Source organism: Felis catus, chromosome B1 (genome assembly GCF_018350175.1).
Source record: "Felis catus isolate Fca126 chromosome B1, F.catus_Fca126_mat1.0, whole genome shotgun sequence".
Lineage (NCBI taxonomy): Eukaryota > Metazoa > Chordata > Mammalia > Carnivora > Felidae > Felis > Felis catus.
Window position 1 is genome coordinate 63,571,021 of NC_058371.1, and position 16,311 is coordinate 63,587,331.

Here is a 16,311-nt window from a genome sequence, read left to right on the forward strand (position 1 = left end):
AGAGGTGATCTACTCTCTTTGTATTATAGCTAAAGAAACAGAGGTACAGAGAAGGGAGAAACCCAAGGAAAAAGAAGTAGCTCACTAATAATTAGAGCAGGACTGAGGGCTCAGGTGTTCTGAATCTCTCCTGATAGTAATCTTTTTATTCTTCCATTCTCCCTTCCTACCCAAAGGATAGGGATACAAACCCGTGTTTATTGATTTTGTGAACCCTGTCTCAGGTATTTTCTATGGGTTCTTCCAAATAACAAACATTTCCTGAATACCTGATGTGGAATGGGAATTTAAAGATAAAAATAAATAAAGTACCACCATTGTCCGCCAGCAACCACAAAATAATAGAGGAATATATGTGTCTGAAAAGAGCTGCAATAAATTGGGATATGCGCTTTAACAGAAGTATGTTTTTATAAAAAGGGTCAGCAATAATAATTAAAAAGGGGACCAGAGAGGACAGGGTAGATTTCTGAAAAAGGAGACACTAATTTTGATGAGTCACATCGTGTGTGTGTGTGTGTGTGTGTGTGTGTGTGTGTGTGTGTGTGTACAAGAAGGTGGGAGGACCTGAAAGAGAACACCGGCCCCCCCAAATGACAACACGTGCAAAAGTATGGATGAACAAGAATGACAACAAAAACCATGATGCGTGTGCAAAATAGACAGCAGGCAATTTAGCTGTCTGTATACTGTGTGTAAGGGAGGGAGCAGTAGGGGGCGGGTGGCGAGAGGGAACAGCTGGAGAGAGGTGAGTCCAGCTGAGCAGACCTGAGTTAAGATGCAGGAATCAAGAGTCAAAGCAAGCGCTGTAGAGTGGAGTGCTTATAATCAGAACCAGCGGGAAAGCTATTAATGGGTTTCATGTTGGTGGACTGGTCTCCTGTAAGTATTGCTTTTGGTGGTGGTGTTGTTTTTTTTCCAATTAAAAAAAAAAATCTCCCTGGAGCAGAACCTAGGGAGAATTAAAATGCTAAAAACTGGAGTGGAAAGGCAAGTTAGGAGACCACTGAGAAATGGCGGGATTTGCTGTGAAGCATCGGGAACCATGGAAATGCAAGAAGAGATGACAGAAAAGATAAGGTGGGTATTGATAGCCCCATGCCGCAAGTGAACAAATCAAAGCTCAAAAAAGCTAAGTAATTAGCCCAAGACCACACAAGCTGGGAAGGAGAAAAATCAAGATTGAAACATCTGTCTCTGTTAACTCTAATGCCAGGGCCAGCCTCCAAGCTGCATTCCGTTGGGTGGGTCCCATCTGCTTCCCTGGAGGAAGAGGACCACTTTCTTCACACCCAAAGGCTCTGTATGGCCCAAAGGGGGCATTCTTCAACACAATTCTTTTTTTTTTTTTATGTTTACTTATTTTTGAGAGACAGAGTACAAGAGGGGGAAGGGCAGAGACAGAGGGAGACACAGAATCTGAAGCAGGCTCCAGGCTCTGAGCTGTCAGCACAGAGCCGGATGTGGGGCTCAAACTCACGAACCATGAGATCATGACCTGAGCTCAACCGACTGAGCACCTAGGTGCCCCAGCACAACAGTAATTCTAATGTGGCACCATGTGTCCTCGGTTAGACATTTTACTTTAGCAATGTTATATTTACTCTTGACAAAACTGCTGCGAGAATACATTTTACTTACTTTTTGGCAATGTTATTACTAATAGTAGTATCTCTGAGTTAGTCTGAATCCCTAAGGTGGGGGGGAATGTACTTTAAAAATTTATTAATACAACTTGTTTTTATTTCTGAATAGGTTCGCTGATCCTAAGTCATTTGTCTAGACTTCTCACTCTCTCTCTCTCTCTCTCTCTCTCTCTCTCTCTCTCATTTACTTATAGAATGGTGGGAAATAATCTGTAAAAATTATGCAGATAGGGAAAATTTGATAGAATTTTAGTAAATTTCAATAAAATCAAAGCTTGCTTACTACTTGGAATCATTTAAAATTTTTCATGTATATTAAATTTAATATACTGTTTAATGTCTCTATTTTATAATAAAAATAAGATGAAGATTAAACTTTTTCTGCCTTTTACCTGGACACTAATCTATAAATAAGAAAATCACTCTTAGATTTCTTGTAGAAATCTTTTACTTGACTAAATGAAACTTTGTCAATGGAACTCTAAAGTAAAACAAATTCTTTTTTCCACAAAACTGTACAATTTTGAATTGTATAATTCTAATACTTAACAGGACGTTTTAATCTTGGCACGTTTGGGAGAGGACCATTTTAGGGCCAACTTTGGTCAAAGAAGTGAAAAGATTTGCAGAATCTAGGCTTTCGTGATGACACTGGGTCAAACTGACAGCTGCTTTACGTGTGAGTTGCTCTTAGTAAATTTCCTGTCCATGGAATAAACAAACTCACGTTTTATGGGTGCTCTCAGCTATGTGGAATGTCTGATTATTTAAGTGCCTTGTGGTTCAGTGCTTTAAACAGTAGAATTAAAAATGAGCTTAAGAAATTGTGAAAACCCGGCTAGGGGTTGCAAGTTGATTCAAGACAAATGTAGCTAACAATCCTCAGTTTCCTCATCTAAGGACAAAAAATAACAGTACCTATCTGTGTTAGCCAGGGTGCTGCAGAGAAACAGAAACGATAGAATGTGTTGCAGAAAAAATTGTCATCTGAGCCCAAAGGCAGTCAGTTGTCAGAATTCCTTCTTGCTGGGGGAGGCCATTCTTTTTCTGTTAAGGTCTTCAACTGACTGGATGAGACCCCTCCACATTACAGAGAGCAATCTGCTTTACTCACTGATTTAATTGTTAGTCTCATTAAAAACAAAAGCAAAAACAAACAACTTTCACAGAAACATCCAGAATAATGTTCGACCAAATATCTGAATGTCATGGCCCAGTCGGGTTGACATAAAATTAACCATCATACTATTTCAAAAGAATGTTCTGAGCATTAAATTATTTAATACATGTAAAACACTGTATTAGGACATTGGCACCTAACACTCACTGAATATTAAATCCTATTATTTTGTTGTTATTAATATTCAAGCAGTGACCTAGAGTGGTAGTGGAAAAAAAAGACTATTGTTTTATACCTGGTATAGGAATGGTGAGAGACATTTTAAGTGAGCATGAAAAATAGTGAACATGATGTAGATAGGAACTTCCTAGTAAATTATCAGATGTTCTCATTCAAATCGAACTTTTGTGAAGAGAAATGCATTTATGTATCTATCCCAAAGTAAACACGCTGAGAAAAAAATTCTTTTACTTCGTTCTCCTTGGCACTTTTAGAGATACAACTCTTTCCTTTCCAGTGGCAAGAGAGAGTTCAATTCTTCAAATCTGGTCAGGAAAAGCAGCTTGCTTCTATTTAAAGTTAGAATTCATTCTTCATCTTTCTCTCTCCCTTTTGCTACTGCTGGGAAATCAGTATAAAATAAAGGCCCATCGCATAAAATCTTAGGCAGCAGCATAGTTACATTATTCACACTTAGTTCAAATGGAGAGGTTCATTCCAACCAGAAAAGTTATGAAAGATATGCAGTTCCCAGGAGGAGTGGGCCTTCTGCCAGATAAATCATTCACCAACGCACGAGGCTGCAGCCTGGCCTTCCCTCCTTGCACCTGTTTCATTGCAGGATCCTTTACCGCCTGGCTTCGGCTGCCCACGTGCTCATCTAACAACTGAAGTCCAAAGTTCAGAGATCAGCAGTTTCTTGCTCTGACAGTGATGATGATCTCCCTTTCTTCATTAATTGTGAATTCTATCGAAGTTTTTTTTATTATTATTATAATCTGTCAGGAACTCTTTACTCAGACTCCTTAATAAATCATCTCTTTTCTCAAGCGACTGTTCTGACTTTCCATTTATTCCAAGATGGGTTGAAATTACTAACTTTTATTATAAACACCCTTGGCTCCTTTTCTCCCCCCTACAGACTTTGAATTGCTTTCTTTCCCCTCTCCTGTCATCTGGGACTTCGTTCTGTGTGCAGAACGTTTTGCCGCTTTGGGTATGAGAAAGCATTGTTCTGCTGCTCTCTTCTTGTCCTGTGTTCTTTGTTTCTCAGCCTTATTAATAGTTAATCTTATAAAGGCCTCTGCTCACTTTGCAGTTGCAGGTGTGCTAGGCGGGTACTGGTGTAACTCAGCCTGCCAGAGGGCTGGACTAGCTGCTCAACTGGGCGAAATGAGAAAATGAGGCAACGATGCTATGCTGTCCTTTGCCTCTCCTCTTGGGTGCCCACCCCTCCAATTCTTTTGTTTTTAATGTTTATTTTTATTTTTGAGACAGAGAGAGAGAGAGCAGGGGAGGGGCAGAGAGAGTAAGACAGAGGACCTGAAGCAGGTTCTGTGCTGACAGCAGGGCTCAAACTCACGAACCGTGAGATCGTGACCTGAACTGAAGTTGAAAGCTTAACCAGCTGAGCCACCCAGGCACCCCCATGCCTCCAATTTTGGAAGCTGTGCTCCCTTTCCATTTCCCCAGCCAATTCTCTTCCTCAGCTTTAAGGAAGCTAATTAGCTTCTCCAAGAAGCTAATTTTCATCTAGGAGCTAAGGATCTCATGTTGCATGGTACATGCTGGTTAGGTAGCTTGTGCAAGCACACCCTGAATGCCTCTGTTAATCACTATATAGAGAATGTAAAGATCCTGTCCCCCCTCCATATTCCCATCAAACAGAATATGCAGAAGAATGTTTGCTCGGCATTCAAGGTCAGGGGATCTGGGGATGGCCATCCAGGAGCATCTCCCTTATAATGAAAAGCATCTGGATGGCAGGCCTTGATATCCTTGGAAACAGTGGCTGTGCAGGAAGGGGAAGGGCCGTTGATAGTTGCTAGGTGAAGTTACTATGATATAAAAACTTGCTGCATATAGATCCTGTAGCACATGGTTTGTCCAATTGGCCGCTCTTGGACTCGCTGTATATAAGTTCTCCCAATAAACCTAGGTCTCCTTCCCTGTTTCTGGGTCTTTTCTTGGCTTAGAGTCTGCTGGGGGTGTGGCTACACATGTTACCTCTTATTTCCATTATATTTGAGTACCATGTGAAGAGAGAAGAATTCAACCCAAAGAAATAAGAGTTGAATATCCAGGCTCATTTCAACCACATTATATAGTAATTACATACTCTATTTGTTTGGGAGTCTTTAAAGAAAGTCTCATTATAAAGTAGATTGATCTGGATTCCTGATAAGCATAGCAAATGTAGTGGAAACTTCTGGTTTCCCATTCTGACCCCCCTTGCTGTGCTGGTATAGCCATCCCTGGTCACTTATAGTGTTAGCTGCTAATAGTTCACAGCTATACCCTCCCAGAAGAATTCCCATTCACCGATTGAAGCCACCTAGCTTGAAATTTTCTGGGAAGTTATGCCCATCTCTGGGACAGTCTACAGCTATGGCCAATGGCTGACTGATACACAGTACAAAATCCCACCCAAAGCTAGAACTACTGAGGGTTACCATTCAGGCTCCTGAACCCATAAACTCAGCCTGAAACTGGTTTCGGTTAACTCACATCTTTGTTTAGGATACTACGTATGCATACTCTGTTTCCTTCACCTCCCTCTACAGTTATCCTGAGAAAACTGTCTCAAAATCAGTTGCACAGGAGCACCTTGATTGATAAGTTGGTTTCGCGTCCAACTTCAGCTCAGGTCATGATTTCGTGGGTTCGTGGGATCAAGCGTTGCATCTGGTTCACTGCTGTCAGCCTGCCAGCACTGAGCCCCCGTCGGGTCCTCTGTCCCCACTCTCTCTGCTCCTCCCCCACCCACACTCGCAAAAAATAAATAAAGCATTAAGAAAAATGAGTTGCACTAGAATGTACTTTTAGACTCTTGCTTCTAGGAGACTTGACTGAAGACCCTGAGAATAAGCTTTGGGAACCAGCAAAGCATGAGACTGGAGAGAAAGGAGGGGCATTTTTTTGCAGAAAAAAAATTGGTATTTCAAATTTTAAAAAATAGCATTGAAGCGCTCATCAGGGAGAAAATCAGAATTTTGACTTTTTAGAAGAGTTTCATATTGCTTTTATTTTGGATTACATGGGGGAGGCCACACAATCTCCTGAGTGCTCAGTTACTCTATATGTCTTAATCAAACATTGGCAGTAAGAAAAGGAATCTATCACAAACTCTTGTTTTTCAGTCATCCAAAACTACATGCCTCTATGGCTTCATGAAAGAAAAAAACATACATAAATAGTAGAATTCACAAATTTAACTATGTGCAAGTCTCCTAACTATAAATGAATCTTCCAAAAGGAGAGCATTGGTGAGTTGCTAGGTGGTGATGTCTACTGCAGGATTTTTCACATGGCCATCTAGGAGCAAATTATGGTGCAGGGAGGTGTGGGAGTCTCTGGTATTTTCTGTGTATTAGAGGAAGTCAGACCACTTCAAGTCAAAACCGTGAGCTTCTTTTGCTGGGCATCTTGTGTAAAAATCTATCTCAAACACAGAGAAAACCCAAAGATTTTATCCTTCAGTGGCAGTAGGCTCCTCATTGAACACAGAACCATTTAAATGTAGGTTATCCTCTTATTAGATGGGCCATATCTCTTCAGTTTTCTACAACCCAGAGTCATGTATATCTATGCTCGAGTCTCAAATTTAAAGCAGCTAGAGTCATCCATGTAAAGCACACTTTCTACCCATGAAATTAACACCTTCCTTGTTCTCATTCTTCATCTTCTATGGTTCTGCCCTGATTGAAGGATTTTTCAGCCCATCCCTGATCTGCCTCTGGACCTTCTCATTGTACCATGGTGTTTGGTTTCACTCGGTTTGACTCTCTGCTCCTCCTTTACTTTCCTCTCTTCTCTACCTCTTCGTACAAGCTCCTGCAGATGGATACTCCACTCGGGCATCTTCCGGAATAAGTGCACCTGCACTGACTCATTCTTCAGTCATACCCCTGCCTCATAATGTTTTTGACAATGTCTTCAATGTATCTTTTACAACAGAATAAGACAAATAAGCCACCAAACAACTACTGCCAAGCTCCAAATAGATTAAGCTCTGAAATGCTACCACCTTTGCTCCAAGTTTTGTGAGATCCAGTGGGATGGAAGGTGAACTGACTTCTTAAACCTCTCCATTGACCTGATACCATCAATCAGTTTTCTCACTAGGGGGATGCCAGCTTACAGAATGCCTCCTGTCCATGTTGCAATTACTAGAGCTCTGGGAACAGGGTCAAAACTCTTTTTGTATAATGACTGTATCTATTGCTGACTATCTCTTATTGCACAACAACTACATGACAGGCACATGCCAGATACTTTTTTTTCTTTATTTTTAATCCGTATTGCTGCATGCAGGCATAAGTATTATCTCCATTCTTCAAATGAAGTTGTGGTTTAGAGGGGTTAAAGTCAGACATCAGACATAAAGGGACAGATTTGGATGTGTCTGTTATCCAAGGCTGTATTTCATTCTCTCTCTTTTTATTGTCATCCAACTACTCACCTCAGCCTAGAAACTATCCATTTGCAGAATCCCCTGTATTAGTTATCTATTGCTGGTAGCAAGCTTAGTGACCTAAAACAACATACATTTATTGTCTCAGTTTCCATTGGTCAGAGGTTGCTATGACTTAGCTGGATTCTTTGCTCAAGGTCTCAAAAAGTGCAATCAAGGTGTCAACTGGGCTTTGTACCTTTCTTAAGGTTCGTGTCCTCTTCCAAGGTATTAACAAAATTCATTTCCTTGCAGCTGCATGGCTGATAGCTCTGGCTTTACTGGCTGTTGACTAGGGGTTACCGTCATGTCCTAAAGGTCTTCTCCCAATTGCATTGGCAAAATATGGTGGTCACTTTTTGAAGAGCAGCAGGAGAATCTCTCTGCAGTGTGTTATGACAGAGTCTTATCAACTTAACCTAATTAAAGGAGTCATCTCTCACACCTTTGCCATATTCCATTGATTAGAAACAAATCACAAGTCATACCCACACTCGAGTGGAGGGGATCCCATAGGGAGGATCTAATTGGGGGTCACATTAAGGTGTTTCTGCCACCCTCCCTTTCCAATATTCTCACAGGGCTGCTGCTGAAGGTTCAACAAACACAGCCCAGAGTACAAGAGATAAAGTTTCCACTGAAGCTGCTGGTTCCAGCTGCCATTTTTCTCCCCCATGTAAGTGGGGAGGATATTATTTATCTACTTTGCTGGGGCAGGGTGACAATTTGGCCATAGAATGCTTTGATACCCATGATGAAAGGCTTCTTTATAAATCCAAAGTACATTTTTTTCCCAAAAAAGAAAAATAGAAAGAAGTCATCTGTTGCTAGGGAAACCACAACCTTTTGCTGTGCTTATTTAGAAAAGAGACATATTCAAGACTCTTCACCGTAGGAACAGGGATTGTGCTTTGTTGGTGAGAATAAACAAAGAAAAAATATCAATCCTCTCAAATGAAAAAAAAATCCGTTATCTTGTATCTTGCTGAAAAGGTTTTATTCTCAGGGGTTCAATTCAAGATTCACCCCCTCTTTTCCCTTGCTATTTTTGTCTAGAAATTTCCTTTAAATTTGGCAGAATCTTTGGGTCTCAGCAAAACATGAGAAGCTGAAGGGATATTGGGCAAGCTAGAAAAATTCATTCCAGAAGGGCATGGCTAAGAGGCTATAGACTCTTCCCCTTCTGTTCAGATTGTGCCTGGGCACTAAGTCAAGAAAGAGTCTCAGAGAATTTTTTTAGTACTCTTACTTAGTATGTCATTAGACTTTTCATATTGCTTAAATGATCACATTCTTGCATACATACTGTGGTTCAAGTCACACTTTTAAAAGGCAGTTCTATTTTCAGGTGTCTGGAATTTTAGCTAAAATAGTTTGATGCAGGGGTGCCTGGGTGGCTCAGTCAGTTAAGCATCCGACTTCGCTCAGGTCATGGTCTAGTTCATGGGTTTGAGCCTCCGGTAAGATTCTGTGCAGACAGCTCAGAGCCTGGAGCCTGCCACGGACTCTGTGTCTCCCTTGCTCTCTGCCCCTCCTTCGCTTGCACTCTGTCTTTCTGTCTCTCAAAAATAAACATTAAAATTTTTTTATTTTTTTAATTTTTTTTCAATATATGAAGTTTATTGTCAAATTGGTTTCCACACAACACCCAGTGCTCATCCCAAAAGGTGCCCTCCTCAATACCCATCACCCACCCTCCCCTCCCTCCCACCCCCCATCAACCCTCAGTTTGTTCTCAGTTTTTAACAGTCTCTTATGCTTTGGCTCTCTTCCACTCTAACCTCTTTTTTTTTTCTTCCCCTCCCCCATGGGTTTCTGTTAAGTTTCTCAGGATCCACATAAGAGTGAAACCATATGGTATCTGTCTTTCTCTGTATGGCTTATTTCACTTAGCATCACACTCTCCAGTTCCATCCACGTTGCTACAAAGGGCCATATTTCATTCTTTCTCATTGCCACGTAGTACTCCATTGTGTATATAAACCACAATTTCTTTATCCATTCATCAGTTGATGGACATTTAGGTTCTTTCCATAATTTGGCTATTGTTGAGAGTGCTGCTATAAACATTGGGGTACAAGTGGCCCTATGCATCAGTACTCCTGTATCCCTTGGGTAAATTCCTAGCAGTGCTATTGCTGGGTCATAGGGTAAGTCTATTTTTAATTTTTTGAGGAACCTCCACACTGTTTTCCAGAGTGGCTGTACCAGTTTGCATTTCCACCAACAGTGCAAGAGGGTTCCCATTTCTCCACATCCTCGCCAGCATCTATAGTCTCCTGATTTGTTCATTTTGGCCACTCTGACTGGCGTGAGGTGATACCTGAGTGTGGTTTTGATTTGTATTTCCCTGATAAGGAGCGACGCTGAACATCTTTTCATGTGCCTGTTGGCCATCCGGATGTCTTCTTTAGAGAAGTGTCTATTCATGTTTTCTGCCCATTTCTTCACTGGGTTATCTGTTTTTCGGGTGTGGAGTTTGGTGAGCTCTTTATAGATTTTGGATACTAGCCCTTTGTCCGATATGTCATTTGCGAATATCTTTTCCCATTCCGTTGGTTGCCTTTTAGTTTTGTTGGTTGTTTCCTTTGCTGTGCAGAAGCTTTTTATCTTCATAAGGTCCCAGTAGTTCATTTTTGCTTTTAATTCCCTTGCCTTTGGGGATGTGTCAAGTAAGAAATTGCTACGGCTGAGGTCTAAAAATTTTTTAAATACAATAAAATACAATAAAAAAATAAAATAAGTTCGATGAAGTTTGACCCCAAATGCTGCCTTTTCAGACCCTTTAGAGCCAACTCTTCTTCGTGGCACGGTAAGAGGCTTCCTCTTCTAGTGCCCTGGTGAGCAGGCTCACTGAGACAAGCCTCCAAACTGCTAGGCCAGACTGCCTGCCACCATCTCTTGAGGCCCAGTGGAGCTTCTGGTTGACGTCTCTTCAGGGATATTCTGGGGGATACTTTATTTGTGAAAATGTGGAGATGGGACAGGATGGGGCAAAGAGATAGTAACTAGAATATTCTGACCTATGGACATATTGTTACATAACAATGGTGTATGCCTGAGGACATGGCCCTGATTAGCCTCACTTAAAATCTAAAATGAAAAGGCGTGTGGAAACTGAGGAGAATTTTATTCTGGATTGGCCTTGTGTGTAGCCTGTATGTCACTAATTCCTCTGTTGTTAGTCTCCGTAGGAAAAATATCCCAAAGTGGGTTTTATGGCTTCTCTTCTCTACTCCTAGGTGAAGAACTGTGTGCTATTGAAGATTCTCTCCTATTTCTTCAAAAGGCCCATGCTCATCAAGAGGCTAGGGAGAGGAGTGTGGATTCAGGAACCCGAGTTATCGAAAGCCCATGTACTGGGTAAGCAGAGCTTTGCAGGCAGTTTGCTACAATGTGAATTACAGATCGTTACCTAATAAAGGGAATGGCTATTTTGTTTCTTCTTTTTGTTTGGAATGTGTCTTTCATGTATCTGTGCTCTGTGAGCCTATGTCTGTGTTCATGAGGTGATATTTTATTCACTATTGTGGCGACATTAAAGCTTGTTAAGTCAGGCTGTTAAGTTCTCTAAAAAAAAATTCTCAAATTATTACAGCCAAAGTGTAACCAATGTTACACTGAGAATCATAAATACAATTCAAATAAATACAAAATAAAAAATGTATTCTTTAGTTCAACTTAAAAGTTAAAATGTAATATTGAAAACTGGTTTGTATCACTATTTTGTCATAGTCATTTTTTTTTTAATTTTTTTTCAACGTTTATTTATTTTTTGGACAGAGAGAGACAGAGCATGAACGGGGGAGGGGCAGAGAGAGAGGGAGACACAGAATCGGAAACAGGCTCCAGGCTCTGAGCCATCAGCCCAGAGCCCGACGCGGGGCTCGAACTCACGGACCGCGAGATCGTGACCTGGCTGAAGTCGGACGCTTAACCGACTGCGCCACCCAGGCGCCCCAGTCATAGTCATTTTTATGATACTAAAAGAACTATATGAACTCCGTTTCTAATTATCATTTAATCCTAATAAGGTTTAAATTTATAACTTTCTAAAGAAAAAGGCAGCCATTTTAATTTCTGCATCTGCAAAAGTAACGTTACACGAGGCCAGATGTGTGAATTACTGCAAGTTATATGGAAAATTTTGTCTAGGGAATATGAGAAGGATAAGGGTTTGAAAAAATAAATATGCCATTTTATTCCCCAGTTTTCAGTATTACTATACTAATAACTATTAGAAACTAAGAGTGAAAATGCTAATATTCTTCTAATTATAAGTTATGGGCAGCACAGTATGTTCCTAATAGCACTACATGCTTTGTTCATAATCAGTAGTGTAAGGAAAAAAATTAAAACCACTCAGTTTAACATGGTTGCATATCAGTAAAGCTTAGCTGTTTTTAAGCTCTTCTTCAAAAGTAAACCCGACAGGCTGGTTTAAAAATATCTACCCATAATCTCTGCCTCATAAGTGTCTATGTTTCTGTAAGGTAAAAAGCATCAAGAAGGTAAATGAAATGTGCAGAAAGAGTAAGAATAACTGGAAACACTTAACTGTGGTTAGCCTGCTCTGTCCGAATATAACAGAGCGTAATGGCTTACAGTGGTGAATTGAGTCATCAAATTTATTTACTGATAGTCCATCTACTTGCTATTTTAGATCAATTCACAACTTTCAGGGAGAAATAATTTCATAAACTGGAAAAGAGAATTAAAGATGAAATATAATTCTAGAAAACAATTCAAGAAAAAAATTACTGAGTTTGAGAAAAACATCTTTTGATATCAAACTAAACTTAATTCTAGACCACACACAAATATTTTTCTTCTTTTTAAAAACTGTTGGAAATTGAAATAATCATGGGCTTATTTGGAAATAATTTAATTACCTCGGATCACATATCAAGTCATAAACATGACCTGCATATTTAGTGGTTATAGAACTTAGAAATAAGATTTCATCAACCAACATTCTTAACCAGCCTATTCTAAAAGTTAGTAATTATATGCTTTATAACCTTCTCCATATACTCTCTGCCTGTGAAGTTGTTCCCCAAAATATTTTCAATAGAATTTGACAATTAAAATGGTGAAGTTTTAAATACATGATTAGAGAATCTCCTAATCTTTTGCATTGACCAGATCATTTCATATGGCTTATCACTAACCTGTGGAGTGAGATGATTACAGACCCATTGTTTCTACCTTGTTTTGCTCTCTGGAAGATGAACAGAGATGGCACCAGATTTGTATTTTTCAAATCCCGCACTCACTTTGTACAAATACAAATGCAGACAAAACATTGCTCTGAAATGTACTTTAGCAATGAACAAATGATAGATCTGAGACTCAGATAAAGCTATTTGCCTCACGTTGTGAAGACAGCATTGGAGCTGAGACGAAAGTGAAGATTTCCTGGTTCTTAGTTCAGCGATCTCACAGCACACTGTTGAGGCATCAGAATTTGTTTTAATTGTGGGAAGTAAATATAAAAGTACTACACTGTGATTTTCAGAACTATTTATGGACTTCCATAGGACATAGTTTCCAAATTATTTTGGAAACTTAAGTTAACACCTGCTACTTTTAAATAAAGGAAAACATTTTCATTCTTTATAAAATTTTCCTGCTTCCACTAGAAGTGCCAAACAACAGTACACAAGCTGTCAGTATCTCCATTAAAAAAATACAACAGAAAGGGGTTTAAAAAGTTTTATTAGGGAAATGAGGAGCTTTCTCCAGTTGGATGTGGTTGGTTACTAATTTCCATAGTTTGATCACCTTTTATATTCCCATAGGTACTACATTGTACAGAAACCCCAAGAAGAGTGAGCAGCAAGTTAAACATCTTTTACTAAGGTTAGCATATTTAAAATGAAACAAGAAATGCATTTGGCTGGATTTCAGCGTCTTTTCAGTGAATTGTTTCAATAGCAATGCTGTTGCCAGTGGATTTTAAATATTCTTAAAAGAGTTTACAGGTGCACACGAAAATTCTATAACAGCCCATGGTCATTTGGAGCTCAGTCGGTAAGCGCTAATGTCAAGGGTTCTAGCCTGTATTTTCCCTGAAAGCACGAACACATGATATGATAGAACTTGAATTCACACTTGCCTTGTCAGATAGACCGAGGCACATAAAAGTTGGTTAGCGAGAAATGATATTGAACTTACCCTTTGCTTTCCCAGTAAAGAGAAGTTCTTATAGGAACTACTTGTTGGGAACCACAATTTGGCCTTGGCATCCTCAGGTCAAGCTGAAAATCTTAGCTGCTGTCTGACTACAAATTGCCATTTTGAGTGGCTTGCATGCATAGTAACCATGAGTCCATACTTACTAGATACAATTCTAATTGCAGTTAGATGCATGATGACTGTAGTAGTGTATTATCAAGGAACCAGTGGTTTGCAAACCTACAAATATTTTTATTGGCAACACTGCTGTGGTTTTTAAATTCTAGAAAAAAAAATTAATGAGTAAGTTTTGGTGGGACATTTTCCTCTCACTACTGTCACTTGGTACAATGCAATGAGAATACACCCAGATGTTAAAATTGGGTACCTGTATCTTACCTCAGCTAGATAACAGTTCTCCCTGTTTACTTTGTGATGTGTCAGAGTTACAAACTTTCACTATAGGAAATATTTTAGGTTTTCCAGGCTATGTGGTCTCTGTCACAACCACTACACTCTGCTGTTATAGTGCAAAAGTAGCCACGTGCAGTAGGTAAATGAATGAGCGGGACTGTGTTCCAGTACAACTTTATCCACAAAATCAAGAGGTGGGCTGGATTTGGCTGGCGAGCGGTAGTTATAGTAACATATCTAGAGTGAGAAAACTCTTCTTAAAAAACCCCTAAACTTTAAAAGTCTCTTTGCTTCAACCCCTGGTAAAAGCATTCCATAGAATGAGTTTTGCAAAAATAGCTATTTTAACTTTATTTCAATTCATGGGATATGTGAAGATATATTAAGGTTAGTTGGTGGGAAGTAAAAGAAAAACAAATGGCCATTATTTTCTTCATTGAACAAATTTTAAGGGAGTATAAGAGTTGTGTTTTTGGTTTTTTTTTTTTTTTTTTTTTTTTTTTTTTTTTTTTTGCAGAGATTACAAAATACATGTAACTGATTTGTCAATGTCAAAAGATAGAAGTAATGAATTTAGATCACTACAGTCAGGAAGTCTACTAAACAGAATGAATTATCCAGCCCATTAATTTAAGAATTGGCTTGTGTTGTGAGAACTTCTCTAGTTATTGATACTTTCATTTCTGTTTTGGTCAATAGAAGGATGACTTGCTATTAAAATTGACCTCTTAGATCTTGGGAAAAAAAACCACTAATTGATAATTCCTATTTTAGAGGCATATGTTTTGTCATCTGAATTTGCTAAGAATTTGTAATACCACTAGGTAAATAAATAAGAATTGGCCAAGAACGTTGCTTATGGAAACCCAGGGACCCTGGCAGATTTTTAAAAAAATCAGATATAGGAAAATTTGACGTATTCTGCCTCTATTCTGACATGCTATTTTTATGAATATTTCATTTGAGTTTTAGTCTCCATTTAGAGAATGGAAGCTAGGAGAGTATTGTTTCTAGATACACTATATTTGTGTTGTTATAACTTACATGACAAGTAGACTGACAAGGGCTGAGGAGGGTTAGGATCAAGAATGAAGTTGAAGGGTATGATGAAAATAATAGAACCAATATGCCTGATAGTTTAAATAAGTTTATTATAGGTTCAATTATGAGTGGAAAATTAATAGAAAAGTTTTGTTAAAAAAAGGAACATGATAAGCAGGTATGTAAAACTTGATTTAATCATATTCCAGTTCTAGAAAAGGCAAGGTGTGATAGCCAACCTCTAGGATGGTGCTCAATGTTCCTGCCTTCTGGTATTCAGTCCCTTTGTTTAGTACCGTAGCACAATGAATAAATACTGACCTATAGAATGTGTAAGAAATAATGATATGTGACTTTTTAGGCTAGATCATAAAAGGTGTTTTGACATCTGCTTTGCTCTTTTGGATTGCTCGTTTATTTTAAGGTCTATGTTTAAAGTGTGTAACATGATGATTTGATATACATATACACGATGAAATGATTACTCTAGTCAAGCTAATGAATGTATCATCCCCTCACATAGGTACCGTTTTGTGTGTGTGATAAGGGCATCTGAAATCTACAGTATTCCATACAACATTATCTAGAGTCACCATGCTATACATTAGATCTCTAGACTTATTAACCCTACATAACTGCAACTTTGTACCCTTTGAATAATATCACCCACCCCACCCCCATAAACAGCTTCTGATAACCACTGTTTAACTCTCTGCTTCTATGAGTTTGACTCTTTTTTTTTTTTTTTTTTTAGAGATTCCTCATATAAGAAAGATCATAAAGTATTTTTTGTCTGGCTTATTTCCTTCAGGTTTATGTTGTCACAAATGGCAGGATTTCCTTTTTTTCTCATGGCTGAATAACATCCCAAGTGTGTGAGTGGGGGTGGGTGTGCATGTATACATACAAATTTATATACCTACATATACATATATATATGGACATTTTCTTTATTTATTCCTCTGTTGACAGACATTTGGGTTTTTTTTCATATCTTGGCTACTGTAAATAATACCACAGTGAACATGAAAGTGCAGATATTTTAAGATACTGTTTTCATTTCTTTTAAATATATACCCAGAAGTGGGATTGCTGAATCAAATGGTAGTTCTATTTTTAATCTTTTGATGAACTTTATACTATTTTCCAGAGTGGCTGCACCAATTTACATTCCCACCAACAATGTACAGAAGTTCCCTTTTCTTGACATTCTTGCCAGCACTTGTTATCTTTTCTCTTTA

General features: G+C 38.9%; 1 long non-coding RNA gene across 1 annotated transcript in view; it reads left to right on the forward strand.

The window, feature by feature from the left end:
- The window catches only part of LOC123384887, a 99,303-nt gene that overhangs the window by 25,318 nt on the left and 57,674 nt on the right, over positions 1-16,311 (forward strand). The window contains exons 2-3 of the long non-coding RNA XR_006596602.1: positions 10,681-10,801; positions 13,240-13,300. This is a non-coding gene — a long non-coding RNA (uncharacterized LOC123384887). The remainder of the gene's footprint in view (positions 1-10,680; positions 10,802-13,239; positions 13,301-16,311) is intronic.